The sequence below is a fragment of the Oncorhynchus mykiss genome, chromosome 21 (genome assembly GCF_057628025.1).
Source record: "Oncorhynchus mykiss isolate SJ-2025 chromosome 21, ASM5762802v1, whole genome shotgun sequence".
Classification (NCBI taxonomy): Eukaryota; Metazoa; Chordata; class Actinopteri; order Salmoniformes; family Salmonidae; genus Oncorhynchus; species Oncorhynchus mykiss.
In genome coordinates, this window is record NC_143042.1 from 20,358,130 (window position 1) to 20,372,500 (window position 14,371).

The following is a 14,371-nucleotide window of genomic DNA, read 5'->3' on the forward strand; positions in this document are numbered from 1 at the left end:
GGATGAACCAGACTTGTGGAGGTCTACAATTTTTTTCTGAGGTCTTGGCTGATTTATTTTTATTTTCCCATGATTTCAAGCAAAGAGGCACTGAGTTTGAAGGTAGGCCCTGAAATACATCCACAGACACACCTCCAATTGACTCAAATGATGTCAATTAGCCTATCCGAAGCTTCTGAAGCCATGACATAGTTTTCTGGAATTTTCCAAGCTGTTTAAAGGCACAGTCAACTTAATGTATGTAAACCTCTGACCCACTGTAATTGTGATACAGTGAATTATAAGTGAAATAATCTGTCTGTAAACAATTGGAAAAATGACTTGTGTCATGCACAAAGTAGATGTCCTATCTTCTCTCCCTCCTCCTGTTTGCACTGGCACTTGAACCACTTGAAGAAAGAATTAGCCAGGACCCAAACTTAACAGGTATCAGTATTGATAAACATGAATATAAACTAAACTTATTTGCAAATGATCTCCTGATATATAGAACCAATTTTGAAAACTCAATGCCCCCCTTGCTTAAAACATTTTTTAGAGTACTCTAAAATGTCGGGATATAAAAATGTATGTGGGAAAAAAACGAAATCATGTCACGAAACATACTTGCTCATGATCTATAGCAATCCTTTAAGTGGACCACAATAAATATTAAATAATTTGAATTCTTAATAATTTACCAAAAAGAAAAAAACATGTATAAATAACTTTATCCAATTACTCAACAATATGAAAGCCGATCTAATTAAATATAATAATCTTCCCATAAACCTTGAAGGTAGAATAAACTTCAGAAAGGCATGGCTCCCAAAGTGTTATATTTATACCAATTACCCCACCGATGACATTCTTTAAAAAAAACGTATACCCGCTCATAACATTTATACCACAGGAGGTTGGTGGCACCTTCATTGGGGAGGACGGGCTCGTAGTAATGGCTGGAGCAGAATGGGTGGAACGATATCAAACACATCCAACACATGGTTTGATGCCGTTCTGTTCCAGCCATTACTATGAGCCGTCCTCACCTCAGCAGCCTCCACTGTTTTATATGGGAAAATAAAAAACTAATTGAATAAAAAGGAATATTTTACAGTCTGAGGGTGATTTTAAACTTCCTGGCTTGGAATTGTATCAACTTGCCACCCAGGGCTTTGACATATATCGTTAAATGCACTAAAGAGGAACAATGGGTACATATTAAAAGGTGTGCATGCTCATCCCCAGAATCTTTTCACGTGCCTATTTTCAAAGAATAAAAGCTAAGCACACTAACAATATGGAAGAAAATAAAGCTTATTATACAATATCTCTTCCTAAAAACACAACCCTATGGAACAATCCTTAGATAGCTGATCGGGATTCACAGCGTAGGCGCTGAGATAAGGTCGGTTTTAGACCATGATAGTAAATAGTAGCATGTACACGCACACACAAAGACACACACACACAAACAGGGCTTCGCTGACCTTCCCCCGTGCCTCAAGCATCTTCATTTGAAGACAATTTCCTCTCTGTAGCCTAAGAATATGGCAAAGATTAAATTAACTTTTCATTTCTGTATTCAACCAGCTTTGCATATTGTAATTCATCCTTCCCTTAAGTGCTCAGAATGTACACAAACTCAGTCTGCAATAATTACATTTCAGTCCCTTATATACACAGAAATAACTGTAAACTGTAGCTAGCGATCACAGGCGGTACTTCTCCCATACTGCTCGTGTTTTTCTGAATGCCTTCGGGCTAAGTCCCTCCCTTCTTCTCTCTTATCCAATCCTCTCTATGAGGTACTTAGTAGTTCAACATATGGACATTTTCCCCCCTCAAGTTATCATGCAACTCAGTGGATGTGTTTTCTTATGTTCGTCTTTTATTAATGCAGACGCAGAGCTCTGGCTAGTGGTACTCTTGAGCGTTGCTAGTTATACATTCCCAGGGGAGATGAGTGTTTCACACACACAGAGAGACAGAGAGACAGAGAGACAGAGAGACAGAGAGACAGAGAGACAGAGAGACAGAGAGACAGAGAGACAGAGAGACAGAGAGACAGAGAGACAGAGAGACAGAGAGACAGAGAGACAGAGAGACAGAGAGACAGAGAGACAGAGAGACAGAGAGACAGAGAGACAGAGAGACAGAGAGACAGAGAGACAGAGAGAGAGAGAGAGAGAGAGAGAGAGAAGCTGCGGCTGCGAAGCTGCAGACACCAGGGCTGTAGTAATGGAGATAATAGGCCGATCGACGAGAGGAGCTGCTAAATTAATGGGCCCTCGCTGACATAAAGTCCATTTGTTAGTTTTTAAACATTGTGACAGTTAATTATGGGAGTTCTTAAGCCTCTGCACAGTCTGTTGCCTGAGGAAACAATCCCGTGTTGTCAAACAATAGCTGCATCCCAAATATCACTGTATACCCAGCATAAGGCAATATGTTTGAGCGGCGCCTTACTCAAAAGTAGTGCAACATATAAGGAATAGGGTGCCATTTTGGACACAACCTATGGCAGGGAAACTGACATAACCTCAACCTCAGACCCATCCTCAGCCTGCACAGCATTGAGTCTGCTCTCGTCACACAACCCTTCTCTAGTCATAGCCTGTCACATCAACTCTTTTCCCACTATTCATTCATTTGTAATACAACTGCATCACTATCCATCAGTGGATATCCTAAAAAAAAAAAGTTGAACAGATATTTTATCAGGAATGGACTGCTCCACAGTTTCCTTTCTATGATTACCGTAACATAAATCTATATTATGTTTGTCTCCCATAAATATAGGGAAAATGTCCTCCTTTCCGCCTTATCCCTGCTATTCAATCCCTGGGCATAGTATTTACACATTTACACTAACATATTTCAAGCAGAAATGATCACAGCAATACCCCGCTGTGAAATGCAGGTTTCCTTGAGTGGCGCAGCGTTCTATGGCACTGCATGGCAGTGGCGTCACTACAAACCTGGCTTTGATCCAGGGCTGAATCCCAACCAGCCATGATCGGGAGTCCCATAGGGTGGCACACAATTGGCCCAGCAGCATCAGGGTTAGGGGAGGGTTTGGCCGGGGTAGGTCGTCATTTTTTTTTTTTTTGCAGAGGGATAGGATTCTACCAAGAACTGTTTTGAGTGGAAGAACCCATTTTGGAAGACAAGGGTTCGTTGTAAGGCAAAGGGTTCTACCTAGAACCTTTAACATCCTAAGAACCATTTTGGGAGGAAAGAGTTATTTGATTGTTTGCAAGGCAAGAAGGATTCTTTGGAATTCAAGAAGGGTTCTACATAGAACCATATATATTATATTTCCCAGCATGCTCTATTGCAGGGTGATTTTCAAAATTGTCTGTTTTAATATCTGTTTTTGCGTATACATTCATTGATTGATTAATGTTATGCTACACAAAGATACTGTAAATAGTATGCATTTTCTAACAAATCCAATCTGTTAGTAGTTACCCGATTCTGATTCTTTTTTTTTCCAGTTTAGATGATTGAGGTAGTCTCCATATTCAATTTTCCCTATCCTGGCAGAAATTCTAAATGCTGGTCGTGGTGTGATCCTACTTGTTGGACATCCTAACTCTGGCTGGATTCCAGGAGTTTCCACTGTGGAAAGGAGTTTCCACCGTGTCAGGGTATAACCAGGCCCTCAAAGAAAGGCCTTAAGATATATGTCATGTAATTGTCGTAAATAATTGAATTTTAAAGGCTAGTAAGGCTGGTGGAACCGTTCATAGAGGGTTCAAAGATTAAAAGGGTTCTTGGTAGAACCATATGCAGGGTGTTCTATGAAAAATCCTACAAAAGTGTTATAGGGAGAACCGCATGCCAAGGGTTCTACCTAGCACCAAAAAGGGTTCCCCTATGGGGACAAATACTGTTCTACTTAGCACCTTTTCTTTAAAGAGTGTATATAGCAGTGCACATTTTCCTGTTATGGGCTCCTGCCACAAAGAGCTCTAGGTTACCGCAGTGCATGGTAACCATGTCAGGCCTCTAAAATTAGATTTATTCCTTTTATTCCTCCTTTAAAAAAATTCAGAGGATAGCAATTTGTATTCCGGGGGAGAACCAATTTTTTAAATACCACAGCACCAGATTCTGGGAGTAACCGGGGGTGCTGATGAGTAGGAGGGTTATCTCGTTGCTGCATACAGACCCAGCATGCGGGACCACCTTCAGAGCAGGGGAACGGCAGAGTAAACAAACCCAGGACCGGTGGCACTGCCTCGGGCTGCACTTCCACAACACCTCTCCCTTCCCTCTCTGCTGAGGAGAACCAGGATCTAACTCTGTCTTTCTCTCCTCTACTCACAGGAGATATGTAACATAGAAAGGAAATTGAAATGAGGTGGCTGTGTTGTTTTCCCTTGGCCCTCACACTGAACAGAAAGAGAGAGAGGGAGAATAGAGGAATGAAATAAATATAACAAGCAAGCAAGCGCTGCTCCTTTACCTGGCTAGACTCTGTCAAAAAGAAAAGGGGTGTATAGAGCTTGTATTTTCTTGAAGGTGTAGTGCCCCAGGCTACCTTTTGTGTATATGTGCAGCTGCAAAGATGGACAGAGCAGAGTTCAAAAGCCCTGTCTCGTCCCTCCAAGGTTCCAGAGGACAGAGTCATTTGCACGAGAGAGAGAGAAAAAAAAAAAAAAAAAAACTCAGAAGTCGCCACAAACAGCCATACTCTCAGACACACACAGCCCCATTGTCTTCACCGGTCCTCAGATCTACAATTCTGTTGCCTGACAAACTACTTTCAGTGGCTTGAAAAAAAATATAATAAAGCCAGACAACAAGCAAATAAATACTTTTTGGAGAGCATCCTCCAATGAATGCACAACAGGGCCTGTGTTTTTTTTCAGCATGAGCAATTTCGTTGTGCTTTATGGGACTGTGATCAACAGACACGATAACAGAGCGACTGCCAAACGCTCTAGTGTTGCAAAGGATGGGCCTAATTGAAATGACTCATCAGAAAAATGTCATAACGGTCATAATATTGTGATGACACTGGGACCAGTAGGAGTGGTGAGAGCTACCTACTGCCAGCAACACACGGACGCGTGCAAACACACACAGATCTCTCACAACACTCATTACAAGGTTTGATGTTATCCGACGCAAGTTCACTCCAGGCACTTAGAAACTATTCAATAAAAGCATCACTTATTCAATATCAGTCCTTGCATGATTTCGAGAGAGCACTTTCAGTCTTCAGATCTCAACAGATGTAAAATGTTGTCGACAATACACATCCACCAAAAGGCCATATTAGCATTGTGTGTTTCAGAACGACATACACAGACAGACGGACAAAGACAGATTAAACCTGTCAATGTGTCAGTCGGTGAATACACAGTGGAGGAGCTGTCCAAGGTGCTGGCAGTCTGAAACAGCAGCAGTTGTATCTAACAGATATGAAAGCATTTCTGTTTGTCTGAGATGGAAATCAACAGCACCTGATACACAGGAGATCGTTTATGGAGGCAGTAATATTATTTAACACATGCATACGCACACACACATGTTTTTTTATTAGCACATCAAACACTGGATATTGTCACCAAGAGGGTCCTTGTCACGTATGCTACGTGTCGGTTAGCGTAATCCATTGTGACACGATCTCCCCTGAGAGATAGACGAATCACACAACGACAGAGAAGGATCTTCCAAATTGATTATACACCATATGCTCATCAGAAGAGAATCCTACAAACCTATTAGTGTAATTGGGGGGGATGAAACCCTCAACCAAGTCAATTGCCCTAAGACGCGACAATGGCAGTAATTCAAGTAAAAGAGTAAATCTTGCATAGCCACTCAAAAGAGTGTTAGATGTCTGGAAATGGAATGGAATGTCCGTCTGACAATTAATACCATGTTAATCGAATTTCCATAACAAAAGGAACAGGCTCTAACACAGCTGTAGAGATAAGAAGGAGAGAGGATATGTCATTCCATTCGAACAGGCTGGAGATAACGGTTGTCACTCTGGGTTAAACTGCTCCTCAGCTCAGATCCAGGATCAGCTTAGCCTCCTCAAATCCTAGCCTTGCACATTAGGTGGGAAAATGCTAAACTGACCTAAGATCAGAGTTTCCGTGGCAACCATGGGGATCTAACAGAGAAGGGGGAATTCAGAAAGAACTTGAACGGTGAACTTTAGAAATTCCCCCGCACATCCAGAGGTCACACAGATACACAGAGGGGAACTCGACTGTTCCAGATAAATGACAGGGTACCACTGACTGCAAAACCACCACCATGCTGCCTTAATTCACCGTAAAAAAAAAAAAACAAGCTGATTGAACTAATTATTATTCAGTAACTTGGTTCCACAGCCTTTTTTTGTTTACTCAACTTTTCAGTCAAAGTGATACCTGAACTTAACGTTTTTAGTTGACCCAAACTGAGCTCCAACTTGAGAAAACTTATGTTAGGGACATCCACAAATTCAAATAGTGCTTCTTACCATAGAATAGTTTGAACTTAAACATTTGGCACATTGACATGCATGATCACATTGTGCATGTTCTTTTATACAGTAATTATTCCAACCTCTTGGTTCGCGGCATGCCTTACCCTTTCTGCTGCGTCAGCGTGTCTGTGTCAATGACTGAATTCACCTGTATTCCTACACATCTCAGCTCTGGTAAAAAGTACACTCAAGAAAAACTATTTTTTTAAGGAGTAACATTCAAACAATAAACCCTAAAATAAGTAAAAAAGCCAATCAAATCAAGGATGAGATAGTCAGGTTAACGGATAAGGCATCTCTTTGTACTGAACGTCTTTCACGTTATCAAGGTTTGGCATTTAGCTGTTGTAGAAAATTCAGTTTATCGAACGAAAACAAATCATTATCCTTGCAGCAATAATATCCGTTGTGCAGGTTATAAAAATAAAATAAAAACTAGGCCACTTGTACAGAGTGTAAATGAGTAAAACTAATCCCATTCATCCCACACTGTATGCCTGTGTATGATTGGACATGTATCATGATCTCTAATGGGATAATCAATGAGAAGAAAATGGAGGGGGGCGGGGGGGGGGGCATCTTGCAGCCCTTAATATATCACAGGTGTGGGGCTGCTCATCAGAGCCATGATACGCAAATAGGACACAACACATGGTCCTTTTCATAAGTACTCTTGAATGTGTTGCCACAAACTATAGCAAGCCTATACATAGTGCATTAAAGTATGACATAGCCCATAAATGTAATGCAGAATACAGTGACAAAGATATACCACAGCTATGCCCAGTCCAGTCTAGTCACTTCTTACAATAAATGCAACACAAAGCCTTGTTGTCAGAGTGGTCTGCACTCAATACAGTAAAACCCCCGGACATACAGAGCTGCAGTAGTTTACCAGCCCACTACTCTCTATTAGCAGGTGAAATAAAGAGAGGATTGGCTCACACTAGTAGTTACCAGCCATCCTCCTGGAGAGTGCACAGGCCATTGTTCCACCCCAGTACTAACACACCTGATCCAGCTAATCAAGGTCCTGATGAGGCAGTTGATTAGTTGAATCAGGTGTGTTAGTATTGTTGTGCTGGACCTGAAGAAGCCTGGACACTCCTTGTATCTCTCCACACAAGAATGATGCCCGAAATCATTCCCTACATGGTCCCTTACTTTTGACCAGGGCACACAGGGCTCTACTATATAGAGTGCCATTTTGGGCACAACCCAACTGATTTACACTGTGGTTTTGTAACACTCGTCTGTGGTGGAAGAAGAGGAGGACCAATGGGCAGTGTGGTAAATGTTCATATTTTTTAATGAAACAACTGAACACTGGAAAAACAAAACGACAAACGAACAGTCCTGTACGGTGAAGAAAAACACAACATAAATCACCCACACAGGTGGGAAAGGCTACCTAAGTATGATTCTCAATCAGAGACAACTAACGACACCTGCCTCTGACTGAGACCCATGCCAGGCCAAACACAAAAAGCCCTGACCATACTAAAACAAAGACGACAAAATAACTAAGGTCAGAATGTGACAGGTTTATAACACTCCATCAGGTCTAAGCAGCAGAGTGAATGTTCACAGGTCTTCCATCTGCAGGTCTACGCAAACAAAAGATTCTCCTTCCATCACCGTCGACCTCTGAGATTTACTCACCACTGAAGGACCTCAGACCATAGATAAACATGCCAAGCAGAGATAATTAGCACATAAAACACAAACATGTCTAAAACAAGGCATTTCTGAGGCACTTATGAATCATCTTTTAGATTTAAAACCACCAGTCCAATTGTGCGACGCCAGGTATAAATTCTTCAGATGAAAATGGATAACATGGCGAACGGGAAAGGAGAGATTAATCCTTTACAACGCAGGGCTGTATATGTCTCATGAGCAACCTGCATTGGTAGTCATGAATCACTGTAACAAATGGCAGCGTTGTAAGAGAGTGTGAGGGTTAGTACACCAGGCCGAGCGTGAGGAGAGAGAGCAAGAGCGCACATTTTTGACTATTTTGCACTTTTTAGACCAGTGGTTCCCAAACTTTTATAGTCCCGTACCCCTTCAAACATTCAACCTCCAGCTGCGGACCCCCTCTAGCACCAGGGTTAGCACACTCAAATGTTTTTTGCCATCATTGTAAGCCTGCCACATAGATGATACATTTATTAAAAATAAGAATTCATTTCCACAGAACCGCTTGCTGCAATTTCGATGAGCCTCTCTTGTTCAGATATCAGTAAGTGGACTGGAGGAAGGGCATGAAAAGGGATAACGCTATATCACATTTGACATTGTCCGTAAGCTTGATGTGCACACAAAAAAAGTGTACAATGATGGAAAGACCTGTGTGTTGTCCTTGTTAATGCAGACAGAGAAGCTCCAACTTCTTAATCATAGCCTAGATTTTGTCCCACACATTGAATATAGTTGGAGAGTCCCTGTAATCCTAGATTCAGATCATTCACGCGAGAAAAGAACATCACCCAGATAGGCCAGTCGTGTAAGAAACTTGCCATCTTGTAAGCGGTCAGACAAGTGAAAATGGTCAGTAAAGAAAACTTTAAGCTGGTCTCTCAATTTAAAAAAACGTGTCAATACTTTGCACTTGATAACCCGTGTACGTATGTTGTATAAGTGTTACATGGTCGCTGCCCATATCATTGCATAGTGCAGAAAATACACGAGAGTTTACGGGCCTTGCTTTAACCTCTTGAAGCTAGGTGGCACTATTTTTATGTTTGGAAAAATAACATTCCCAAATTAAATGGCCTATTTCTCAGGACCAGATGCTAGAATATGCATATAGTTGACAGATTAGGATAGAAAACACTAAAGTTTCCAAAACTGTCAAAATATTGTCTGTGAGTATAACAGAACTGACATTGCAGGCGAAACCCTGAGGAAAATCAAACCAGGAAGTGGCTTCTATTTTGAAAACTCCATGTTCCATAGCCTGCCTTTGCTCCATTTAAAGGGATATCAACCAGATTCATGTTCCTATCACTTCCTCAAGGTGTCAGTCTTTAGACATAGTTTCAGGCTTTTATTTTGAAAAATTAGCGAGAAAGATAACATTGCGTCATTGTATGGCTGGGTGCCAGCAGCGTTTTGCTTGGCGCAACAGAGTTTGGGCAGCCATTGACTTTCCCTCTCCTACTGAGAAAGAAAGTTGAGGTTGATATATATTTTAAAAATAACCCGAGGATTGATTATAAAAAACGTTTGACATGTTTCTGTGGACATTACGGATACTATTTGGAATTTGTCTGCGTTGTCGTGACCGCTCTTTCCTGTGGATTTGTGAACATAACGCGCCAAACAAAGAGGTATTTTGGATATAAAAATAATCTTTATGGAACAAAAGGAACATTTGTGTAACTGGGATTCTCGTGAGTGAAAACATCCGAAGATCAAAGGTAAACAATTAATTTGATTGCTTTTCTGATTTGTGACCAAGCTACTTGATGCTAGGTGTAAATAATGTTGTCGAGCGATCGATTAACTTACACGCTTGGATTGCTTTCGCTGTAAAGCATATTTTCAAATTCTGACACGACAGGTGCATTAACAAAAGGCTAAGCTGTGTTTTGCTATATAGCACTTGTGATTTCATTAATATAAATATTTTTAGTAATATAATTTGAATGTGGCACTATGCAAGTCAGCGGTTGTTGATGACAATTATCCCGCTAAAGGGATGGGTAGCGTCAAGAAGTTAACCATTTTCACTGTAGTGTCCAAAACGTATTTCAAGCTGTCAGGCATTCCCTTGGCAGCAAGAGCCTCTCGGTGGATGCTGCAGTGTACCCAAGGGGCGTTGGGAGCAACTGCTTGCACACGCGTTACCATTCCACTATGTCTCCCTGTCATGGCTTTTGCGCCATCAGTACAGATACCAACACACCAGCAATGTCCATTTGATGTCACAAAGCTGACCAATACTTTAAATATATGCTCTGTTGTCCTCGTTTCCAGTGGTTTGCAGAAGAGGATATCTTCCTTAATTGACCCCCCATAAACAAAATGGACATATACCAGCAGCTGTGCCAGGCCCGCCACATCTGTTGACTCATCCATCTGTAACGCATAGAATTTACTGGTTTGTATGTGAAGCAGTAATTGTTTCAAAACATATCCTGCCATGTCACTGATGTGTTGTGAAACAGTGTTTGATGAAGAGATTGTCTGTATAGTTTTTTGGGCCTTTTCCCCCAGCATTGTCGCAGCCATTCCCAAATGAAGTCCCCCACAACATTGAATTAAGTCCCCCACAACATTGAATTAAGTCCCCCACAACATTGAATTAAGTCCCCCACAACATTGAATTAAGTCCCCCACAACATTGAATTAAGTCCCCCACAACATTGAATTAAGTCCCCCACAACATTGAATTAAGTCCCCCACAACATTGAATTAAGTCCTCCACAACATTGAATTAAGTCCTCCACAACATTGTCCCAGCCATATAGAATTAAGTCCTCCACAATAGAATGGGGCATGCCTGTCCTAGCCACTCAGTACCTGACCAAATAAGATGCTTCTTGCCCCTTCTTATTAATGGTATCTGTTGCTTTTATACATGTCTTACTACTCGAAAATCGCCTTAATTCTTGCTCCTAAAAACTCCTTATTTTTCAAATTGGCATGTTTTGTTTCTAAATGTCTGCGCAAGAGTGAAGGTTTCATCAGGTTGTGAGAGTGCTTTTGCACATAACACACTGTGGCTGAGGAAAGGCACTACTTCCAGTATAAGTGAACCCCGGTTTGGGAATACCTGTTTTAGATAATTTTAGTCAGTCCCATTGTCCCAGGCAAGATAAACCAAACACAAAGCATTTGATAGATTGTGAATAACATTTGAACCCATGTCTGGTAGTAGAGAATAAGTACAACATCTGACAGTGGAGAGACAATAACTCATAACTCAATTAATCGCAGACATTTCGTGTTCTGCATTTGCCTCTCTCCTCACACAGAATGTCTTATGCTCAGAGACACGCATGATAAATGTCACTGGTAATGGGTTCTTTTTTCAATTTTTAAAGAACTTCTCAGACTGACATTTAGAAAGCATGGAGAGGTAGGGCTGGGTATAGCCTGTGGGCTCAGTAGAAGCGGCTGGAGCCAGCCTCCGCAATTGTTTGGTGTTTTAATTGCTAATTTGAGTGTGAGAGAGACAAAATTACAAATTGGAAAAGGGACAAAAACCTTGCTACTTACCATCTACATTTTCCCATTATCCTGCTAAAGGAACCATTTTCTGTGGTTTCTTAGCTGTAAATGCGAGGAAGCTGAGGTGTTACAAAACCTAAAGGCAAAAAAAACTAGTTTCAGGGTAGAGAGGTGTTACGGTTTTCTTCTGGTGAAAGAGAGGAGGACCAAAATGCAGCATGGTTATCTTTATACATCTTTAATGAAAGATGGAAAATACAAACAATTTACAAAACGTGAAAAACCAAAACAGCCCTATCTTGTGCAACAAAGACAGGAAACAATCACCCACAAAATACCCAAAGAATATGGCTGCCTAAATATGGTTCCCAATCAGAGACAACGATAAACACCTGCCTCTGATTGAGAACCACTCTAGGCAACCATAGACTTTCCTAGACAACTCTACCAAACACAACCCCATAAATCTAATAAACCCCTAGACAAGACAAGACACATAAATCACCCATGTCACACCCTGGCCTGACCAAAATAATAAAGAAAATACTAAGGCCAGGGCGTGACAAGAGGTAAGCCAAGGGTTTTCCTATCAAATCAATAGATAGCTAGATGCAGACAATTTACAGAGAATTGAAAGTAAATGTACTAATATTTTTGCCAGGCAGATGACGAAGAACTGAAACACAGCTTTCCAATGAAAATAAAAGTGTGGAACCTCCTCCATTACTCTAATGTTCGAACCAAACTTCTTCCATCAACCTTGTTAATTGTTAATGATTTTCTGTTCTCTGTCCTGCTGGGTTTCAGGTTAGAATGATGAGCAGGTGCAATGGCTGGATGGTGCCAGGTGAGGGCACTAGAGCAGACCTGTGGTCCATGGTCCGTCGGTCCACACCAGTGACTGATTGCTGTGAGAGAGTATTCCCATGGGCCAGGACTGGACAGTGGGCTGAGACGCGAAAAGATGACGCTGCAGAGAGGTGTGACCTATAGAGGGAGGGATGATAGAAAGATGGGGGGGGGGGGGGGGGGGGTGGGAGCAGAAAGATGGAGGAGAGAGAGTAGGAGGTGAGAGAAAGTGGGAGGTGAGAGAGTATGAGGAGAGTTGGGAGAGACGGAGGAGATGGAGGAGAGCGAGAAAGACACCTAATTGAGAATGCATGCAAAATTCAGCAAAAATATACTTTGTGTATAACGCAAAACCCCAAACAATGCACGCAGAGCAGAATTAGGACCATACCCACTACTTATCAAAATCCAGAAAAGAGCTGTTCAAGTCTACAACCACAAAAACAAGGAAGCGATGCCCACATATTCCACCACAAAACCCTCACCTACAGAGACACATTCTCAATTACAGAAACGACCTGGGAAGTAGTTCCCTCCTGCTGTGTTCCGGTTGAATTGGACCGATTGACAAGTTTTCTCTCTGAAAAATGTAGTTAATGTAATCTGATTGTCATAAGGTTCCATGACTTGTCTACACAGGGCACCTGAACACACAAAATACATTTAGATGATTTTCATTACATTTTGCGTGTTTTATAGAACTTTTTTACACCTGTGGTGTTCCCTGTCAAATATGCCCGGTCATTAGAATTGGTGAGACTACAATTAGTGTATCAAATTTTGTTCAGGCACATGCCCAATCATCAGATGGACACACTTCCTCTCCCAGACTCCGACATGCATGTGTGTTTGAGCACACACACACACCTCACTCCCCTTCTTGGCTTCCATGGCAACCCCAACGAGAACCTTTCCCCAATAAATTCTTTCCCCCACGGGAACCACACCTGTTGGCATTCTCACATACAATTGCAACATTGTTTCAATAATATATAGAACTCTTCTCGCAGCTCTGGTATATAAACCTTTTTTGAGGACTTGCTCACAATTCATTCTGTGGCAGCACAACAACCAAACAATATACTGTATGTGAGGCTCTTGATCATATCTTTGATCATGACACTGGTGAGGAGGAGAGAGTCCTTGTTAAACTTTGACACAAAGTAGTCAGTGATAAATAGCACAATGTGTTTCATCTGAGTATTTGTTATATTCAAAATAATCCATACATTTTTTTTCCTCAAAAGCGAGTTGCATGAGCTCAGGTCAATGAGGCCTACATGTCATAAATAGCAAATAGAAGTTCAAAACGTGTAATGTTCACAAGAGCTTAAGTTGACAAAAAGATCTACCAGAACATTAGGTGATAGCTATAATGGGGTGGTCATTTTGGACCAGGAACACAGAATGAATTAAAATGAAACGAACACAACAGGAAGGTTAAAGGGAGAGGAGGAGGGATGAATGAGCCAATATGAAGCTGGGTATGATTAGGTGGCCAGATTGGGAATTGAGTCAGGACACCGGGGCTAACACCAAGTGCCATGAAATCTTTAGTGACCACAGAGTCAGGACACCCGTTTAATGTCCCATCAAAAAACGACAGCACCCTACAGCACCCTATGCTGCTGGCAATTGGAATGCTAACTGGTCCTAAACAGAGAGTACACAGTGGCAGAATTCCTTGACTATGTACAGACTCGGTGAGCATAGCCTTGCTATTGAGAGACGTCACCATAGGCAGACCTGGCTTTCAGGAGAAGACAGGATACGTGCCCACTTTCCACAAAATCAGGTGGAAGCTGAGCTGCACTTTCTAACCTCCTGACAAATGTATGACCTCTAAGAGACACAGATCACACAGAC

The 14,371-nt window shown here is 41.6% G+C and overlaps 2 long non-coding RNA genes across 2 annotated transcripts in view; one reads left to right on the forward strand and one right to left on the reverse strand.

The window, feature by feature from the left end:
• LOC149973016 (uncharacterized) overlaps positions 1-12,599 on the forward strand; it is a 100,540-nt gene extending 87,941 nt beyond the window's left edge. Inside the window, exon 3 of the long non-coding RNA XR_016490222.1 lies at positions 12,464-12,599. This is a non-coding gene — a long non-coding RNA (uncharacterized LOC149973016). The remainder of the gene's footprint in view (positions 1-12,463) is intronic.
• LOC110500203 (uncharacterized) overlaps positions 11,879-14,371 on the reverse strand; it is a 5,231-nt gene continuing 2,738 nt past the window's right edge. The window contains exon 2 of the long non-coding RNA XR_016490223.1: positions 11,879-12,643. This is a non-coding gene — a long non-coding RNA (uncharacterized LOC110500203). The remainder of the gene's footprint in view (positions 12,644-14,371) is intronic.